The sequence below is a fragment of the Dendrobates tinctorius genome, unplaced genomic scaffold (genome assembly GCF_039654945.1).
Source record: "Dendrobates tinctorius isolate UK_male_01 unplaced genomic scaffold, ASM3965494v1 ptg000178l, whole genome shotgun sequence".
NCBI classification, from domain to species: Eukaryota; Metazoa; Chordata; class Amphibia; order Anura; family Dendrobatidae; genus Dendrobates; species Dendrobates tinctorius.
In genome coordinates this window covers 896,072-918,314 of record NW_027361845.1, presented here as the reverse complement: position 1 = coordinate 918,314, position 22,243 = coordinate 896,072, and the positions used below count along the sequence as shown (strand labels likewise).

Genomic DNA, 22,243 nt, shown 5'->3' with positions numbered 1-22,243 from the left:
GCAACAAAGTCGAGTTAACTTTTGTCAAGTTGGACTTCGCAGTTGCTGTTTTCAATAATAACCCAAACATCAATCAAGATATGAAAAGACATAAAGAGCTGATTGACCTCGACGTGATTTGAACACGCAACCTTCTGATCTGGAGTCAGACGCGCTACCGTTGCGCCACGAGGTCATGTGAACAGTGTTGTTGCTGCCATACTTCACATGAAAAGTGCATGATAAAATATATGGACACCATCTTGAAATTTGCTACTTATAATCACAGTTTGGAAAAGATATAAACAAGGATGAATTAAGGTCTTCACTTTCAGATTCAGGGATTTCCAATTAAAAATTTAGAATATAGTAATAAACCCTTGTTTCTTACAAATTCAAAGATGACAATGGTATGAACAAATTAATAGGTGTTTCTGACTTGCCACAAATTTCCTGTTTTGAACTCAGTTCCCAATGATATATCTCATCAAAGGATTGTTGAAAAGATTTTATTCAGTAGAATTAAAAAAGCAATTTTTCAAACACTTTCCTGACAGGTGGCAACAAGATCATGATAATCTATTGTCAGTTAGAATACGCAGTTTCTGTTTTCAATCTTAACCCAAACATCGATCAACTTTTAAAAAGATGAAAGAGATACTTGAACGTGACATAATTTAAACATGCATCATTCTGACCAGGAGTAAGGCGCACTACCGTCAGTGTATGAGGACAGCAGTAAAACTTGCTTGCTCCCATAATTCACTTGTAAAGTGCATGAGGAAATATACAGACACCATCTTGAAATTTGCTACTTTAAATCACAGTTTAGAAAAGTAATAACAAGGATGAATTAGGATCTTCACGTTCCGATTCAGGGATTTCCAGTTTAAAGTTTAGATTCTAGTAATAAGCCTGATTTTCTTACAAATTCAAAGATGACAATGGTATGAACAAAGCGATAGGTGTTCCTGGCATTTATTACATTTATTAATGTTTTTAACTCAATTCCCAATAATATTTCTCATCAAAGTATTGTTGATAAGATTTAAATCTATAGAATTAAAAAAACACTTTTTTAAAAACTGTTCTGACCTGTGTCAACAACGTTGTGTTAATCTGTTTTCAGTTGGATTACCCAGTTTCTGTTTTCAATCTTAACCCAAACATCGCTCAAGCTATAAAAATATGAAAGAGCTGCTTGACCATGATGTGATTTGAATACACAACTTTCTGATATGGATTCAGAAGCACTACAGTTGAATTAAGATCTTCACAATCAGATTCAGTGATTTCCAGTCAAAAATTAAGAATCTGGTAATAAACCCTCTTTTCTTACAAATTCATAGATGGCAATGGTAAAAATAAATTAATAGGTGCTTATGGCATTAATTACATTTATTAATGTTTGGAACTCAATTCCCAATAACAATTCTTATCAAAGTCCTCTTGAAACGATTATAATCTGTAGAACTAAAAAATGCAGTTTCTTAAACACTGCAGCCTGGTAGCAACAAAGTCGAGTTAACTTTTGTCAAGTTGGACTACGCAGTTGCTGTTTTCAATAATAACCCAAATTCAAAAATGACAATGGTATGAACAAATTATTAGGTGTTTCTCACTTGCCACAAATTTTCTGTTTTGAACTCAGTTCCCAATGATATATCTCATCAAAGGATTGTTGAAAAGATTTTATTCAGTAGAATTAAAAAAGCAATATTTCAAACACTTTCCTGACAGGTGGCAACAAGATCATGATAATCTATTGTCAGTTAGAATACGCAGTTTCTGTTTTCAATCTTAACCCAAACATCGATCAACTTTTAAAAAGATGAAAGAGATACTTGAACATGACATAATTTAAACATGCATCATTCTGACCAGGAGTAAGGCACACTACCGTCAGTGTATGAGGACAGCAGTAAAACTTGCTTGCTCCCATAATTCACTTGTAAAGTGCATGAGGAAATATACAGACACCATCTTGAAATTTGCTACTTATAATCACAGTTTGGAAAAGATATAAACAAGGATGAATTAAGGTCTTCACTTTCAGATTCAGGGATTTCCAATTAAAAATTTAGAATATAGTAATAAACCCTTTTTTCTTACAAATTCAAAGATGACAATGGTATGAACAAATTAATAGGTGTTTCTGACTTGCCACAAATTTTCTGTTTTGAACTCAGTTCCCAATGATATATCTCATCAAAGATTGTTGAAAAGATTTTATTCAGTAGAATTAAAAAAGCAATTTTTCAAACACTTTCCTGACAGGTGTCAACAAGATCATGATAATCTATTGTCAGTTAGAATACGCAGTTTCTGTTTTCAATCTTAACCCAAACATCGATCAACTTTTAAAAAGATGAAAGAGATACTTGAACGTGACATAATTTAAACATGCATCATTCTGACCAGGAGTAAGGCGCACTACCGTCAGTGTATGAGGACAGCAGTAAAACTTGCTTGCTCCCATAATTCACTTGTAAAGTGCATGAGGAAATATACAGACACCATCTTGAAATTTGCTACTTTAAATCACAGTTTAGAAAAGTAATAACAAGGATGAATTAGGATCTTCACGTTCCGATTCAGGGATTTCCAGTTTAAAGTTTAGATTCTAGTAATAAGCCTGATTTTCTTACAAATTCAAAGATGACAATGGTATGAACAAAGCGATAGGTGTTCCTGGCATTTATTACATTTATTAATGTTTTTAACTCAATTCCCAATAATATTTCTCATCAAAGTATTGTTGATAAGATTTTAATCTATAGAATTAAAAAAACACTTTTTTAAAAACTGTTCTGACCTGTGTCAACAACGTTGTGTTAATCTGTTTTCAGTTGGATTACCCAGTTTCTGTTTTCAATCTTAACCCAAACATCGATCAAGCTATAAAAATATGAAAGAGCTGCTTGACCATGACGTGATTTGAATACACAACTTTCTGATATGGATTCAGAAGCACTACAGTTGAATTAAGATCTTCACAATCAGATTCAGTGATTTCCAGTCAAAAATTAAGAATCTGGTAATAAACCCTCTTTTCTTACAAATTCATAGATGGCAATGGTAAAAATAAATTAATAGGTGCTTATGGCATTAATTACATTTATTAATGTTTGGAACTCAATTCCCAATAACAATTCTTATCAAAGTCCTCTTGAAACGATTATAATCTGTAGAACTAAAAAATGCAGTTTCTTAAACACTGCAGCCTGGTAGCAACAAAGTCGAGTTAACTTTTGTCAAGTTGGACTACGCAGTTGCTGTTTTCAATAATAACCCAAATTCAAAGATGACAATGGTATGAACAAATTATTAGGTGTTTCTCACTTGCCACAAATTTTCTGTTTTGAACTCAGTTCCCAATGATATATCTCATCAAAGGATTGTTGAAAAGATTTTATTCAGTAGAATTAAAAAAGCAATTTTTCAAACACTTTCCTGACAGGTGGCAACAAGATCATGATAATCTATTGTCAGTTAGAATACGCAGTTTCTGTTTTCAATCTTAACCCAAACATCGATCAACTTTTAAAAAGATGAAAGAGATACTTGAACATGACATAATTTAAACATGCATCATTCTGACCAGGAGTAAGGCCCACTACCGTCAGTGTATGAGGACAGCTGTAAAACTTGCTTGCTCCCATAATTCACTTGTAAAGTGCATGAGGAAATATACAGACACCATCTTGAAATTTCCTACTTTAAATCACAGTTTAGAAAAGTAATAACAAGGATGAATTAGGATCTTCACATTCCGATTCAGGGATTTCCAGTTTAAAGTTTAGATTCTAGTAATAAGCCTGATTTTCTTACAAATTCAAAGATGACAATGGTATGAACAAAGCGATAGGTGTTCCTGGCATTTATTACATTTATTAATGTTTTTAACTCAATTCCCAATAATATTTCTCATCAAAGTATTGTTGATAAGATTTTAATCTATAGAATTAAAAAAACACTTTTTTAAAAACTGTTCTGACCTGTGTCAACAACGTTGTGTTAATCTGTTTTCAGTTGGATTACCCAGTTTCTGTTTTCAATCTTAACCCAAACATCGATCAAGCTATAAAAATATGAAAGAGCTGCTTGACCATGACGTGATTTGAATACACAACTTTCTGATATGGATTCAGAAGCACTACAGTTGAATTAAGATCTTCACAATCAGATTCAGTGATTTCCAGTCAAAAATTAAGAATCTGGTAATAAACCCTCTTTTCTTACAAATTCAAAGATGGCAATGGTAAAAATAAATTAATAGGTGCTTATGGCATTAATTACATTTACTAATGTTTGGAACTCAATTCCCAATAACAATTCTTATCAAAGTCCTCTTGAAACGATTACAATCTGTAGAACTAAAAAATGCAGTATCTTAAACACTGCAGCCTGGTAGCAACAAAATCGAGTTAACTTTTGTCAGTTGGACTACGCAGTTACTGTTTTCAATAATAACCCAAACATCAATCAAGATATGAAAAGACATAAAGAGCTGATTGACCCCGACGTGATTTGAACACACAACCTTCTGATCTCAAGTCAGACGCGCTACTGTTGCGCCACGAGGTCAGTTGAAAAGTGTTGTTGCTCCCATACTTCACATGAAAAGTGCATGATAAAATATATGGACACCATCTTGAAATTTGCTACTTATAATCACAGTTTGGAAAAGATATAAACAAGGATGAATTAAGGTCTTCACTTTCAGATTCAGGGATTTCCAATTAAAAATTTAGAATATAGTAATAAACCCTTTTTTCTTACAAATTCAAAGATGACAATGGTATGAACAAATTAATAGGTGTTTCTGACTTGCCACAAATTTCCTGTTTTGAACTCAGTTCCCAATGATATATCTCATCAAAGGATTGTTGAAAAGATTTTATTCAGTAGAATTAAAAAAGCAATTTTTCAAACACTTTCCTGACAGGTGGCAACAAGATCATGATAAACTATTGTCAGTTAGAATACGCAGTTTCTGTTTTCAATCTTAACCCAAACATCGATCAACTTTTAAAAAGATGAAAGAGATACTTGAACGTGACATAATTTAAACATGCATCATTCTGACCAGGAGTAAGGCGCACTACCGTCAGTGTATGAGGACAGCAGTAAAACTTGCTTGCTCCCATAATTCACTTGTAAAGTGCATGAGGAAATATACAGACACCATCTTGAAATTTGCTACTTTAAATCACAGTTTAGAAAAGTAATAACAAGGATGAATTAGGATCTTCACGTTCCGATTCAGGGATTTCCAGTTTAAAGTTTAGATTCTAGTAATAAGCCTGATTTTCTTACAAATTCAAAGATGACAATGGTATGAACAAAGCGATAGGTTTTCCTGGCATTTATTACATTTATTAATGTTTTTAACTCAATTCCCAATAATATTTCTCATCAAAGTATTGTTGATAAGATTTTAATCTATAGAATTAAAAAAACACTTTTTTAAAAACTGTTCTGACCTGTGTCAACAACGTTGTGTTAATCTATTTTCAGTTGGATTACCCAGTTTCTGTTTTCAATCTTAACCCAAACATCGATCAAGCTATAAAAATATGAAAGAGCTGCTTGACCATGATGTGATTTGAATACACAACTTTCTGATATGGATTCAGAAGCACTACAGTTGAATTAAGATCTTCACAATCAGATTCAGTGATTTCCAGTCAAAAATTAAGAATCTGGTAATAAACCCTCTTTTCTTACAAATTCAAAGATGGCAATGGTAAAAATAAATTAATAGGTGCTTATGGCATTAATTACATTTATTAATGTTTGGAACTCAATTCCCAATAACAATTCTTATCAAAGTCCTCTTGAAACGATTATAATCTGTAGAACTAAAAAATGCAGTTTCTTAAACACTGCAGCCTGGTAGCAACAAAGTCGAGTTAACTTTTGTCAAGTTGGACTACGCAGTTGCTGTTTTCAATAATAACCCAAGCATCAATTGAGATATGAAAAGACATAAGGAGCTGATTGACACCGACGTGATTTGAACACGCAACCTTCTGATCTGGAGTCAGATGCTCTACCGTTGCGCCATGAGGTCAGTTGAAAAGTGTTGTTGCTCCCATACTTCACATGAAAAGTGCATGATAAAATATATGGACACCATCTTGAAATTTGCTACTTATAATCACAGTTTGGAAAAGATATAAACAAGGATGAATTAAGGTCTTCACTTTCAGATTCAGGGATTTCCAATTAAAAATTTAGAATATAGTAATAAACCCTTGTTTCTTATAAATTCAAAGATGACAATGGTATGAACAAATTAATAGGTGTTTCTGACTTGCCACAAATTTCCTGTTTTGAACTCAGTTCCCAATGATATATCTCATCAAAGGATTGTTGAAAAGATTTTATTCAGTAGAATTAAAAAAGCAATTTTTCAAACACTTTCCTGACAGGTGGCAACAAGATCATGATAATCTATTGTCAGTTAGAATACGCAGTTTCTGTTTTCAATCTTAACCCAAACATCGATCAACTTTTAAAAAGATGAAAGAGATACTTGAACGTGACATAATTTAAACATGCATCATTCTGACCAGGAGTAAGGCGCACTACCGTCAGTGTATGAGGACAGCAGTAAAACTTGCTTGCTCCCATAATTCACTTGTAAAGTGCATGAGGAAATATACAGACACCATCTTGAAATTTGCTACTTTAAATCACAGTTTATAAAAGTAATAACAAGGATGAATTAGGATCTTCACGTTCCGATTCAGGGATTTCCAGTTTAAAGTTTAGATTCTAGTAATAAGCCTGATTTTCTTACAAATTCAAAGATGACAATGGTATGAACAAAGCGATAGGTGTTCCTGGCATTTATTAAATTTATTAATGTTTTTAACTCAATTCCCAATAATATTTCTCATCAAAGTATTGTTGATAAGATTTTAATCTATAGAATTAAAAAAACACTTTTTTAAAAACTGTTCTGACCTGTGTCAACAACGTTGTGTTAATCTATTTTCAGTTGGATTACCCAGTTTCTGTTTTCAATCTTAACCCAAACATCGATCAAGCTATAAAAATATGAAAGAGCTGCTTGACCATGACGTGATTTGAATACACAACTTTCTGATATGGATTCAGAAGCACTACAGTTGAATTAAGATCTTCACAATCAGATTCAGTGATTTCCAGTCAAAAATTAAGAATCTGGTAATAAACCCTCTTTTCTTACAAATTCAAAGATGGCAATGGTAAAAATAAATTAATAGGTGCTTATGGCATTAATTACATTTATTAATGTTTGGAACTCAATTCCCAATAACAATTCCTATCAAAGTCCTCTTGAAACGATTATAATCTGTAGAACTAAAAAATGCAGTTTCTTAAACACTGCAGCCTGGTAGCAACAAAGTCGAGTTAACTTTTGTCAGTTGGACTACGCAGTTACTGTTTTCAATAATAACCCAAACATCAATCAAGATATGAAAAGACATAAAGAGCTGAGTGACCCCGACGTGATTTGAACACGCAACCTTCTGATCTGGAGTCAGACGCGCTACCGTTGCGCCACGAGGTCAGTTGAAAAGTGTTGTTGCTCCCATACTTCACATGGAAAGTGCATGATAAAATATATGGACACCATCTTGAAATTTGCTACTTATAATCACAGTTTGGAAAAGATATAAACAAAGATGAATTAAGGTCTTCACTTTCAGATTCAGGGATTTCCAATTAAAAATTTAGAATATAGTAATAAACCCTTGTTTCTTACAAATTCAAAGATGACAATGGTATGAACAAATTAATAGGTGTTTCTGACTTGCCACAAATTTCCTGTTTTGAACTCAGTTCCCAATGATATATCTCATCAAAGGATTGTTGAAAAGATTTTATTCAGTAGAATTAAAAAAGCAATTTTTCAAACACTTTCCTGACAGGTGGCAACAAGATCATGATAATCTATTGTCAGTTAGAATACGCAGTTTCTGTTTTCAATCTTAACCCAAACATCGATCAACTTTTAAAAAGATGAAAGAGATACTTGAACGTGACATAATTTAAACATGCATCATTCTGACCAGGAGTAAGGCGCACTACCGTCAGTGTATGAGGACAGCAGTAAAACTTGCTTGCTCCCATAATTCACTTGTAAAGTGCATGAGGAAATATACAGACACCATCTTGAAATTTGCTACTTTAAATCACAGTTTAGAAAAGTAATAACAAGGATGAATTAGGATCTTCACGTTCCGATTCAGGGATTTCCAGTTTAAAGTTTAGATTCTAGTAATAAGCCTGATTTTCTTACAAATTCAAAGATGACAATGGTATGAACAAAGCGATAGGTGTTCCTGGCATTTATTACATTTATTAATGTTTTTAACTCAATTCCCAATAATATTTCTCATCAAAGTATTGTTGATAAGATTTTAATCTATAGAATTAAAAAAACACTTTTTTAAAAACTGTTCTGACCTGTGTCAACAACGTTGTGTTAATCTATTTTCAGTTGGATTACCCAGTTTCTGTTTTCAATCTTAACCCAAACATCGATCAAGCTATAAAAATATGAAAGAGCTGCTTGACCATGACGTGATTTGAATACACAACTTTCTGATATGGATTCAGAAGCACTACAGTTGAATTAAGATCTTCACAATCAGATTCAGTGATTTCCAGTCAAAAATTAAGAATCTGGTAATAAACCCTCTTTTCTTACAAATTCAAAGATGGCAATGGTAAAAATAAATTAATAGGTGCTTATGGCATTAATTACATTTATTAATGTTTGGAACTCAATTCCCAATAACAATTCCTATCAAAGTCCTCTTGAAACGATTATAATCTGTAGAACTAAAAAATGCAGTTTCTTAAACACTGCAGCCTGGTAGCAACAAAGTCGAGTTAACTTTTGTCAGTTGGACTACGCAGTTACTGTTTTCAATAATAACCCAAACATCAATCAAGATATGAAAAGACATAAAGAGCTGAGTGACAACGACGTGATTTGAACACGCAACCTTCTGATCTGGAGTCAGACGCGCTACCGTTGCGCCACGAGGTCAGTTGAAGTGTTGTTGCTCCCATACTTCACATGAAAAGTGCATGATAAAATATATGGACACCATCTTGAAATTTGCTACTTATAATCACAGTTTGGAAAAGATATAAACAAAGATGAATTAAGGTCGTCACTTTCAGATTCAGGGATTTCCAATTAAAAATTTAGAATATAGTAATAAACCCTTTTTTCTTACAAATTCAAAGATGACAATGGTATGAACAAATTAATAGGTGTTTCTGACTTGCCACAAATTTTCTGTTTTGAACTCAGTTCCCAATGATATATCTCATCAAAGGATTGTTGAAAAGATTTTATTCAGTAGAATTAAAAAAGCAATTTTTCAAACACTTTCCTGACAGGTGGCAACAAGATCATGATAATCTATTGTCAGTTAGAATACGCAGTTTCTGTTTTCAATCTTAACCCAAACATCGATCAACTTTTAAAAAGATGAAAGAGATACTTGAACATGACATAATTTAAACATGCATCATTCTGACCAGGAGTAAGGCGCATTACGGTCAGTGTATGAGGACAGCAGTAAAACTTGCTTGCTCCCATAATTCACTTGTAAAGTGCATGAGGAAATATACAGACACCATCTTGAAATTTGCTACTTTAAATCACAGTTTAGAAAAGTAATAACAAGGATGAATTAGGATCTTCACGTTCCGATTCAGGGATTTCCAGTTTAAAGTTTAGATTCTAGTAATAAGCCTGATTTTCTTACAAATTCAAAGATGACAATGGTATGAACAAAGCGATAGGTGTTCCTGGCATTTATTACATTTATTAATGTTTTTAACTCAATTCCCAATAATATTTCTCATCAAAGTATTGTTGATAAGATTTTAATCTATAGAATTAAAAAAACACTTTTTTAAAAACTGTTCTGACCTGTGTCAACAACGTTGTGTTAATCTGTTTTCAGTTGGATTACCCAGTTTCTGTTTTCAATCTTAACCCAAACATCGATCAAGCTATAAAAATATGAAAGAGCTGCTTGACCATGACGTGATTTGAATACACAACTTTCTGATATGGATTCAGAAGCACTACAGTTGAATTAAGATCTTCACAATCAGATTCAGTGATTTCCAGTCAAAAATTAAGAATCTGGTAATAAACCCTCTTTTCTTACAAATTCAAAGATGGCAATGGTAAAAATAAATTAATATGTGCTTATGGCATTAATTACATTTACTAATGTTTGGAACTCAATTCCCAATAACAATTCTTATCAAAGTCCTCTTGAAACGATTATAATCTGTAGAACTAAAAAATGCAGTTTCTTAAACACTGCAGCCTGGTAGCAACAAAGTCGAGTTAACTTTTGTCAAGTTGGACTACGCAGTTGCTGTTTTCAATAATAACCCAAACATCAATCAAGATATGAAAAGACATAAAGAGCTGATTGACCTCGACGTGATTTGAACACGCAACCTTCTGATCTGGAGTCAGACGCGCTACCGTTGCACCACGAGGTCATGTGAACAGTGTTGTTGCTGCCATACTTCACATGAAAAGTGCATGATAAAATATATGGACACCATCTTGAAATTTGCTACTTATAATCACAGTTTGGAAAAGATATAAACAAGGATGAATTAAGGTCTTCACTTTCAGATTCAGGGATTTCCAATTAAAAATTTAGAATATAGTAATAAACCCTTGTTTCTTACAAATTCAAAGATGACAATGGTATGAACAAATTAATAGGTGTTTCTGACTTGCCACAAATTTCCTGTTTTGAACTCAGTTCCCAATGATATATCTCATCAAAGGATTGTTGAAAAGATTTTATTCAGTAGAATTAAAAAAGCAATTTTTCAAACACTTTCCTGACAGGTGGCAACAAGATCATGATAATCTATTGTCAGTTAGAATACGCAGTTTCTGTTTTCAATCTTAACCCAAACATCGATCAACTTTTAAAAAGATGAAAGAGATACTTGAACGTGACATAATTTAAACATGCATCATTCTGACCAGGAGTAAGGCGCACTACCGTCAGTGTATGAGGACAGCAGTAAAACTTGCTTGCTCCCATAATTCACTTGTAAAGTGCATGAGGAAATATACAGACACCATCTTGAAATTTGCTACTTTAAATCACAGTTTAGAAAAGTAATAACAAGGATGAATTAGGATCTTCACGTTCCGATTCAGGGATTTCTAGTTTAAAGTTTAGATTCTAGTAATAAGCCTGATTTTCTTACAAATTCAAAGATGACAATGGTATGAACAAAGCGATAGGTGTTCCTGGCATTTATTACATTTATTAATGTTTTTAACTCAATTCCCAATAATATTTCTCATCAAAGTATTGTTGATAAGATTTAAATCTATAGAATTAAAAAAACACTTTTTTAAAAACTGTTCTGTCCTGTGTCAACAACGTTGTGTTAATCTGTTTTCAGTTGGATTACCCAGTTTCTGTTTTCAATCTTAACCCAAACATCGCTCAAGCTATAAAAATATGAAAGAGCTGCTTGACCATGATGTGATTTGAATACACAACTTTCTGATATGGATTCAGAAGCACTACAGTTGAATTAAGATCTTCACAATCAGATTCAGTGATTTCCAGTCAAAAATTAAGAATCTGGTAATAAACCCTCTTTTCTTACAAATTCATAGATGGCAATGGTAAAAATAAATTAATAGGTGCTTATGGCATTAATTACATTTATTAATGTTTGGAACTCAATTCCCAATAACAATTCTTATCAAAGTCCTCTTGAAACGATTATAATCTGTAGAACTAAAAAATGCAGTTTCTTAAACACTGCAGCCTGGTAGCAACAAAGTCGAGTTAACTTTTGTCAAGTTGGACTACGCAGTTGCTGTTTTCAATAATAACCCAAATTCAAAAATGACAATGGTATGAACAAATTATTAGGTGTTTCTCACTTGCCACAAATTTTCTGTTTTGAACTCAGTTCCCAATGATATATCTCATCAAAGGATTGTTGAAAAGATTTTATTCAGTAGAATTAAAAAAGCAATATTTCAAACACTTTCCTGACAGGTGGCAACAAGATCATGATAATCTATTGTCAGTTAGAATACGCAGTTTCTGTTTTCAATCTTAACCCAAACATCGATCAACTTTTAAAAAGATGAAAGAGATACTTGAACATGACATAATTTAAACATGCATCATTCTGACCAGGAGTAAGGCACACTACCGTCAGTGTATGAGGACAGCAGTAAAACTTGCTTGCTCCCATAATTCACTTGTAAAGTGCATGAGGAAATATACAGACACCATCTTGAAATTTGCTACTTATAATCACAGTTTGGAAAAGATATAAACAAGGATGAATTAAGGTCTTCACTTTCAGATTCAGGGATTTCCAATTAAAAATTTAGAATATAGTAATAAACCCTTTTTTCTTACAAATTCAAAGATGACAATGGTATGAACAAATTAATAGGTGTTTCTGACTTGCCACAAATTTTCTGTTTTGAACTCAGTTCCCAATGATATATCTCATCAAAGATTGTTGAAAAGATTTTATTCAGTAGAATTAAAAAAGCAATTTTTCAAACACTTTCCTGACAGGTGTCAACAAGATCATGATAATCTATTGTCAGTTAGAATACGCAGTTTCTGTTTTCAATCTTAACCCAAACATCGATCAACTTTTAAAAAGATGAAAGAGATACTTGAACGTGACATAATTTAAACATGCATCATTCTGACCAGGAGTAAGGCGCACTACCGTCAGTGTATGAGGACAGCAGTAAAACTTGCTTGCTCCCATAATTCACTTGTAAAGTGCATGAGGAAATATACAGACACCATCTTGAAATTTGCTACTTTAAATCACAGTTTAGAAAAGTAATAACAAGGATGAATTAGGATCTTCACGTTCCGATTCAGGGATTTCCAGTTTAAAGTTTAGATTCTAGTAATAAGCCTGATTTTCTTACAAATTCAAAGATGACAATGGTATGAACAAAGCGATAGGTGTTCCTGGCATTTATTACATTTATTAATGTTTTTAACTCAATTCCCAATAATATTTCTCATCAAAGTATTGTTGATAAGATTTTAATCTATAGAATTAAAAAAACACTTTTTTAAAAACTGTTCTGACCTGTGTCAACAACGTTGTGTTAATCTGTTTTCAGTTGGATTACCCAGTTTCTGTTTTCAATCTTAACCCAAACATCGATCAAGCTATAAAAATATGAAAGAGCTGCTTGACCATGACGTGATTTGAATACACAACTTTCTGATATGGATTCAGAAGCACTACAGTTGAATTAAGATCTTCACAATCAGATTCAGTGATTTCCAGTCAAAAATTAAGAATCTGGTAATAAACCCTCTTTTCTTACAAATTCATAGATGGCAATGGTAAAAATAAATTAATAGGTGCTTATGGCATTAATTACATTTATTAATGTTTGGAACTCAATTCCCAATAACAATTCTTATCAAAGTCCTCTTGAAACGATTATAATCTGTAGAACTAAAAAATGCAGTTTCTTAAACACTGCAGCCTGGTAGCAACAAAGTCGAGTTAACTTTTGTCAAGTTGGACTACGCAGTTGCTGTTTTCAATAATAACCCAAATTCAAAGATGACAATGGTATGAACAAATTATTAGGTGTTTCTCACTTGCCACAAATTTTCTGTTTTGAACTCAGTTCCCAATGATATATCTCATCAAAGGATTGTTGAAAAGATTTTATTCAGTAGAATTAAAAAAGCAATTTTTCAAACACTTTCCTGACAGGTGGCAACAAGATCATGATAATCTATTGTCAGTTAGAATACGCAGTTTCTGTTTTCAATCTTAACCCAAACATCGATCAACTTTTAAAAAGATGAAAGAGATACTTGAACATGACATAATTTAAACATGCATCATTCTGACCAGGAGTAAGGCCCACTACCGTCAGTGTATGAGGACAGCTGTAAAACTTGCTTGCTCCCATAATTCACTTGTAAAGTGCATGAGGAAATATACAGACACCATCTTGAAATTTCCTACTTTAAATCACAGTTTAGAAAAGTAATAACAAGGATGAATTAGGATCTTCACATTCCGATTCAGGGATTTCCAGTTTAAAGTTTAGATTCTAGTAATAAGCCTGATTTTCTTACAAATTCAAAGATGACAATGGTATGAACAAAGCGATAGGTGTTCCTGGCATTTATTACATTTATTAATGTTTTTAACTCAATTCCCAATAATATTTCTCATCAAAGTATTGTTGATAAGATTTTAATCTATAGAATTAAAAAAACACTTTTTTAAAAACTGTTCTGACCTGTGTCAACAACGTTGTGTTAATCTGTTTTCAGTTGGATTACCCAGTTTCTGTTTTCAATCTTAACCCAAACATCGATCAAGCTATAAAAATATGAAAGAGCTGCTTGACCATGACGTGATTTGAATACACAACTTTCTGATATGGATTCAGAAGCACTACAGTTGAATTAAGATCTTCACAATCAGATTCAGTGATTTCCAGTCAAAAATTAAGAATCTGGTAATAAACCCTCTTTTCTTACAAATTCATAGATGGCAATGGTAAAAATAAATTAATAGGTGCTTATGGCATTAATTACATTTATTAATGTTTGGAACTCAATTCCCAATAACAATTCTTATCAAAGTCCTCTTGAAACGATTATAATCTGTAGAACTAAAAAATGCAGTTTCTTAAACACTGCAGCCTGGTAGCAACAAAGTCGAGTTAACTTTTGTCAAGTTGGACTACGCAGTTGCTGTTTTCAATAATAACCCAAATTCAAAGATGACAATGGTATGAACAAATTATTAGGTGTTTCTCACTTGCCACAAATTTTCTGTTTTGAACTCAGTTCCCAATGATATATCTCATCAAAGGATTGTTGAAAAGATTTTATTCAGTAGAATTAAAAAAGCAATTTTTCAAACACTTTCCTGACAGGTGGCAACAAGATCATGATAATCTATTGTCAGTTAGAATACGCAGTTTCTGTTTTCAATCTTAACCCAAACATCGATCAACTTTTAAAAAGATGAAAGAGATACTTGAACATGACATAATTTAAACATGCATCATTCTGACCAGGAGTAAGGCCCACTACCGTCAGTGTATGAGGACAGCTGTAAAACTTGCTTGCTCCCATAATTCACTTGTAAAGTGCATGAGGAAATATACAGACACCATCTTGAAATTTCCTACTTTAAATCACAGTTTAGAAAAGTAATAACAAGGATGAATTAGGATCTTCACATTCCGATTCAGGGATTTCCAGTTTAAAGTTTAGATTCTAGTAATAAGCCTGATTTTCTTACAAATTCAAAGATGACAATGGTATGAACAAAGCGATAGGTGTTCCTGGCATTTATTACATTTATTAATGTTTTTAACTCAATTCCCAATAATATTTCTCATCAAAGTATTGTTGATAAGATTTTAATCTATAGAATTAAAAAAACACTTTTTTAAAAACTGTTCTGACCTGTGTCAACAACGTTGTGTTAATCTGTTTTCAGTTGGATTACCCAGTTTCTGTTTTCAATCTTAACCCAAACATCGATCAAGCTATAAAAATATGAAAGAGCTGCTTGACCATGACGTGATTTGAATACACAACTTTCTGATATGGATTCAGAAGCACTACAGTTGAATTAAGATCTTCACAATCAGATTCAGTGATTTCCAGTCAAAAATTAAGAATCTGGTAATAAACCCTCTTTTCTTACAAATTCAAAGATGGCAATGGTAAAAATAAATTAATAGGTGCTTATGGCATTAATTACATTTACTAATGTTTGGAACTCAATTCCCAATAACAATTCTTATCAAAGTCCTCTTGAAACGATTACAATCTGTAGAACTAAAAAATGCAGTATCTTAAACACTGCAGCCTGGTAGCAACAAAATCGAGTTAACTTTTGTCAGTTGGACTACGCAGTTACTGTTTTCAATAATAACCCAAACATCAATCAAGATATGAAAAGACATAAAGAGCTGATTGACCCCGACGTGATTTGAACACACAACCTTCTGATCTCAAGTCAGACGCGCTACTGTTGCGCCACGAGGTCAGTTGAAAAGTGTTGTTGCTCCCATACTTCACATGAAAAGTGCATGATAAAATATATGGACACCATCTTGAAATTTGCTACTTATAATCACAGTTTGGAAAAGATATAAACAAGGATGAATTAAGGTCTTCACTTTCAGATTCAGGGATTTCCAATTAAAAATTTAGAATATAGTAATAAACCCTTTTTTCTTACAAATTCAAAGATGACAATGGTATGAACAAATTAATAGGTGTTTCTGACTTGCCACAAATTTCCTGTTTTGAACTCAGTTCCCAATGATATATCTCATCAAAGGATTGTTGAAAAGATTTTATTCAGTAGAATTAAAAAAGCAATTTTTCAAACACTTTCCTGACAGGTGGCAACAAGATCATGATAAACTATTGTCAGTTAGAATACGCAGTTTCTGTTTTCAATCTTAACCCAAACATCGATCAACTTTTAAAAAGATGAAAGAGATACTTGAACGTGACATAATTTAAACATGCATCATTCTGACCAGGAGTAAGGCGCACTACCGTCAGTGTATGAGGACAGCAGTAAAACTTGCTTGCTCCCATAATTCACTTGTAAAGTGCATGAGGAAATATACAGACACCATCTTGAAATTTGCTACTTTAAATCACAGTTTAGAAAAGTAATAACAAGGATGAATTAGGATCTTCACGTTCCGATTCAGGGATTTCCAGTTTAAAGTTTAGATTCTAGTAATAAGCCTGATTTTCTTACAAATTCAAAGATGACAATGGTATGAACAAAGCAATAGGTTTTCCTGGCATTTATTACATTTATTAATGTTTTTAACTCAATTCCCAATAATATTTCTCATCAAAGTATTGTTGATAAGATTTTAATCTATAGAATTAAAAAAACACTTTTTTAAAAACTGTTCTGACCTGTGTCAACAACGTTGTGTTAATCTATTTTCAGTTGGATTACCCAGTTTCTGTTTTCAATCTTAACCCAAACATCGATCAAGCTATAAAAATATGAAAGAGCTGCTTGACCATGATGTGATTTGAATACACAACTTTCTGACATGGATTCAGAAGCACTACAGTTGAATTAAGATCTTCACAATCAGATTCAGTGATTTCCAGTCAAAAATTAAGAATCTGGTAATAAACCCTCTTTTCTTACAAATTCAAAGATGGCAATGGTAAAAATAAATTAATAGGTGCTTATGGCATTAATTACATTTATTAATGTTTGGAACTCAATTCCCAATAACAATTCTTATCAAAGTCCTCTTGAAACGATTACAATCTGTAGAACTAAAAAATGCAGTATCTTAAACACTGCAGCCTGGTAGCAACAAAATCGAGTTAACTTTTGTCAGTTGGACTACGCAGTTACTGTTTTCAATAATAACCCAAACATCAATCAAGATATGAAAAGACATAAAGAGCTGATTGACCCCGACGAGATTTGAACACACAACCTTCTGATGTCAAGTCAGACGCGCTACTGTTGCGCCACGAGGTCAGTTGAAAAGTGTTGTTGCTCCCATACTTCACATGAAAAGTGCATGATAAAATATATGGACACCATCTTGAAATTTGCTACTTATAATCACAGTTTGGAAAAGATATAAACAAGGATGAATTAAGGTCTTCACTTTCAGATTCAGGGATTTCCAATTAAAAATTTAGAATATAGTAATAAACACTTTTTTCTTACAAATTCAAAGATGACAATGGTATGAACAAATTAATAGGTGTTTCTGACTTGCCACAAATTTCCTGTTTTGAACTCAGTTCCCAATGATATATCTCATCAAAGGATTGTTGAAAAGATTTTATTCAGTAGAATTAAAAAAGCAATTTTTCAAACACTTTCCTGACAGGTGGCAACAAGATCATGATAAACTATTGTCAGTTAGAATACGCAGTTTCTGTTTTCAATCTTAACCCAAACATCAATCAACTTTTAAAAAGATGAAAGAGATACTTGAACGTGACATAATTTAAACATGCATCATTCTGACCAGGAGTAAGGCGCACTACCGTCAGTGTATGAGGACAGCAGTAAAACTTGCTTGCTCCCATAATTCACTTGTAAAGTGCATGAGGAAATATACAGACACCATCTTGAAATTTGCTACTTTAAATCACAGTTTAGAAAAGTAATAACAAGGATGAATTAGGATCTTCACGTTCCGATTCAGGGATTTCCAGTTTAAAGTTTAGATTCTAGTAATAAGCCTGATTTTCTTACAAATTCAAAGATGACAATGGTATGAACAAAGCGATAGGTGTTCCTGGCATTTATTACATTTATTAATGTTTTTAACTCAATTCCCAATAATATTTCTCATCAAAGTATTGTTGATAAGATTTTAATCTATAGAATTAAAAAAACACTTTTTTAAAAACTGTTCTGACCTGTGTCAACAACGTTGTGTTAATCTGTTTTCAGTTGGATTACCCAGTTTCTGTTTTCAATCTTAACCCAAACATCGATCAAGCTATAAAAATATGAAAGAGCTGCTTGACCATGACGTGATTTGAATACACAACTTTCTGATATGGATTCAGAAGCACTACAGTTGAATTAAGATCTTCACAATCAGATTCAGTGATTTCCAGTCAAAAATTAAGAATCTGGTAATAAACCCTCTTTTCTTACAAATTCATAGATGGCAATGGTAAAAATAAATTAATAGGTGCTTATGGCATTAATTACATTTATTAATGTTTGGAACTCAATTCCCAATAACAATTCTTATCAAAGTCCTCTTGAAACGATTATAATCTGTAGAACTAAAAAATGCAGTTTCTTAAACACTGCAGCCTGGTAGCAACAAAGTCGAGTTAACTTTTGTCAAGTTGGACTACGCAGTTGCTGTTTTCAATAATAACCCAAATTCAAAGATGACAATGGTATGAACAAATTATTAGGTGTTTCTCACTTGCCACAAATTTTCTGTTTTGAACTCAGTTCCCAATGATATATCTCATCAAAGGATTGTTGAAAAGATTTTATTCAGTAGAATTAAAAAAGCAATTTTTCAAACACTTTCCTGACAGGTGGCAACAAGATCATGATAATCTATTGTCAGTTAGAATACGCAGTTTCTGTTTTCAATCTTAACCCAAACATCGATCAACTTTTAAAAAGATGAAAGAGATACTTGAACATGACATAATTTAAACATGCATCATTCTGACCAGGAGTAAGGCCCACTACCGTCAGTGTATGAGGACAGCTGTAAAACTTGCTTGCTCCCATAATTCACTTGTAAAGTGCATGAGGAAATATACAGACACCATCTTGAAATTTCCTACTTTAAATCACAGTTTAGAAAAGTAATAACAAGGATGAATTAGGATCTTCACATTCCGATTCAGGGATTTCCAGTTTAAAGTTTAGATTCTAGTAATAAGCCTGATTTTCTTACAAATTCAAAGATGACAATGGTATGAACAAAGCGATAGGTGTTCCTGGCATTTATTACATTTATTAATGTTTTTAACTCAATTCCCAATAATATTTCTCATCAAAGTATTGTTGATAAGATTTTAATCTATAGAATTAAAAAAACACTTTTTTAAAAACTGTTCTGACCTGTGTCAACAACGTTGTGTTAATCTGTTTTCAGTTGGATTACCCAGTTTCTGTTTTCAATCTTAACCCAAACATCGATCAAGCTATAAAAATATGAAAGAGCTGCTTGACCATGACGTGATTTGAATACACAACTTTCTGATATGGATTCAGAAGCACTACAGTTGAATTAAGATCTTCACAATCAGATTCAGTGATTTCCAGTCAAAAATTAAGAATCTGGTAATAAACCCTCTTTTCTTACAAATTCAAAGATGGCAATGGTAAAAATAAATTAATAGGTGCTTATGGCATTAATTACATTTACTAATGTTTGGAACTCAATTCCCAATAACAATTCTTATCAAAGTCCTCTTGAAACGATTACAATCTGTAGAACTAAAAAATGCAGTATCTTAAACACTGCAGCCTGGTAGCAACAAAATCGAGTTAACTTTTGTCAGTTGGACTACGCAGTTACTGTTTTCAATAATAACCCAAACATCAATCAAGATATGAAAAGACATAAAGAGCTGATTGACCCCGACGTGATTTGAACACACAACCTTCTGATCTCAAGTCAGACGCGCTACTGTTGCGCCACGAGGTCAGTTGAAAAGTGTTGTTGCTCCCATACTTCACATGAAAAGTGCATGATAAAATATATGGACACCATCTTGAAATTTGCTACTTATAATCACAGTTTGGAAAAGATATAAACAAGGATGAATTAAGGTCTTCACTTTCAGATTCAGGGATTTCCAATTAAAAATTTAGAATATAGTAATAAACCCTTTTTTCTTACAAATTCAAAGATGACAATGGTATGAACAAATTAATAGGTGTTTCTGACTTGCCACAAATTTCCTGTTTTGAACTCAGTTCCCAATGATATATCTCATCAAAGGATTGTTGAAAAGATTTTATTCAGTAGAATTAAAAAAGCAATTTTTCAAACACTTTCCTGACAGGTGGCAACAAGATCATGATAAACTATTGTCAGTTAGAATACGCAGTTTCTGTTTTCAATCTTAACCCAAACATCGATCAACTTTTAAAAAGATGAAAGAGATACTTGAACGTGACATAATTTAAACATGCATCATTCTGACCAGGAGTAAGGCGCACTACCGTCAGTGTATGAGGACAGCAGTAAAACTTGCTTGCTCCCATAATTCACTTGTAAAGTGCATGAGGAAATATACAGACACCATCTTGAAATTTGCTACTTTAAATCACAGTTTAGAAAAGTAATAACAAGGATGAATTAGGATCTTCACGTTCCGATTCAGGGATTTCCAGTTTAAAGTTTAGATTCTAGTAATAAGCCTGATTTTCTTACAAATTCAAAGATGACAATGGTATGAACAAAGCAATAGGTTTTCCTGGCATTTATTACATTTATTAATGTTTTTAACTCAATTCCCAATAATATTTCTCATCAAAGTATTGTTGATAAGATTTTAATCTATAGAATTAAAAAAACACTTTTTTAAAAACTGTTCTGACCTGTGTCAACAACGTTGTGTTAATCTATTTTCAGTTGGATTACCCAGTTTCTGTTTTCAATCTTAACCCAAACATCGATCAAGCTATAAAAATATGAAAGAGCTGCTTGACCATGATGTGATTTGAATACACAACTTTCTGACATGGATTCAGAAGCACTACAGTTGAATTAAGATCTTCACAATCAGATTCAGTGATTTCCAGTCAAAAATTAAGAATCTGGTAATAAACCCTCTTTTCTTACAAATTCAAAGATGGCAATGGTAAAAAAAAATTAATAGGTGCTTATGGCATTAATTACATTTATTAATGTTTGGAACTCAATTCCCAATAACAATTCTTATCAAAGTCCTCTTGAAACGATTATAATCTGTAGAACTAAAAAATGCAGTTTCTTAAACACTGCAGCCTGGTAGCAACAAAGTCGAGTTAACTTTTGTCAAGTTGGACTACGCAGTTGCTGTTTTCAATAATAAACCAAGCATCAATTGAGATATGAAAAGACATAAAGAGCTGATTGACACCGACGTGATTTGAACACGCAACCTTCTGATCTGGAGTCAGACGCTCTACCGTTGCGCCATGAGGTCAGTTGAAAAGTGTTGTTGCTCCCATACTTCACATGAAAAGTGCATGATAAAATATATGGACACCATCTTGAAATTTGCTACTTATAATCACAGTTTGGAAAAGATATAAACAAGGATGAATTAAGGTCTTCACTTTCAGATTCAGGGATTTCCAATTAAAAATTTAGAATATAGTAATAAACCCTTTTTTCTTACAAATTCAAAGATGACAATGGTATGAACAAATTAATAGGTGTTTCTGACTTGCCACAAATTTCCTGTTTTGAACTCAGTTCCCAATGATATATCTCATCAAAGGATTGTTGAAAAGATTTTATTCAGTAGAATTAAAAAAGCAATTTTTCAAACACTTTCCTGACAGGTGGCAACAAGATCATGATAAACTATTGTCAGTTAGAATACGCAGTTTCTGTTTTCAATCTTAACCCAAACATCGATCAACTTTTAAAAAGATGAAAGAGATACTTGAACGTGACATAATTTAAACATGCATCATTCTGACC

General features: G+C 32.6%; 7 non-coding genes across 7 annotated transcripts; all 7 read right to left on the bottom strand.

Moving 5' to 3' along the window:
* Window positions 1-103: 103 nt before the first annotated feature.
* TRNAW-CCA (transfer RNA tryptophan (anticodon CCA)) lies at window positions 104-175 on the bottom strand. The gene has a single exon. It is a non-coding gene; the product is annotated as a tRNA-Trp (tRNA).
* A 4,319-nt stretch (window positions 176-4,494) lies between these two features.
* TRNAS-UGA (transfer RNA serine (anticodon UGA)) lies at window positions 4,495-4,566 on the bottom strand. The gene has a single exon. It is a non-coding gene; the product is annotated as a tRNA-Ser (tRNA).
* Window positions 4,567-7,471: 2,905 nt separating this feature from the next.
* Window positions 7,472-7,543, bottom strand: TRNAW-CCA (transfer RNA tryptophan (anticodon CCA)). The gene has a single exon. It is a non-coding gene; the product is annotated as a tRNA-Trp (tRNA).
* A 1,416-nt stretch (window positions 7,544-8,959) lies between these two features.
* TRNAW-CCA (transfer RNA tryptophan (anticodon CCA)) lies at window positions 8,960-9,031 on the bottom strand. The gene has a single exon. It is a non-coding gene; the product is annotated as a tRNA-Trp (tRNA).
* A 1,415-nt stretch (window positions 9,032-10,446) lies between these two features.
* Window positions 10,447-10,518, bottom strand: TRNAW-CCA (transfer RNA tryptophan (anticodon CCA)). The gene has a single exon. It is a non-coding gene; the product is annotated as a tRNA-Trp (tRNA).
* A 5,502-nt stretch (window positions 10,519-16,020) lies between these two features.
* TRNAS-UGA (transfer RNA serine (anticodon UGA)) lies at window positions 16,021-16,092 on the bottom strand. The gene has a single exon. It is a non-coding gene; the product is annotated as a tRNA-Ser (tRNA).
* Window positions 16,093-20,179: 4,087 nt separating this feature from the next.
* Window positions 20,180-20,251, bottom strand: TRNAS-UGA (transfer RNA serine (anticodon UGA)). Its single transcript has one exon. It is a non-coding gene; the product is annotated as a tRNA-Ser (tRNA).
* Window positions 20,252-22,243: the final 1,992 nt, after the last annotated feature.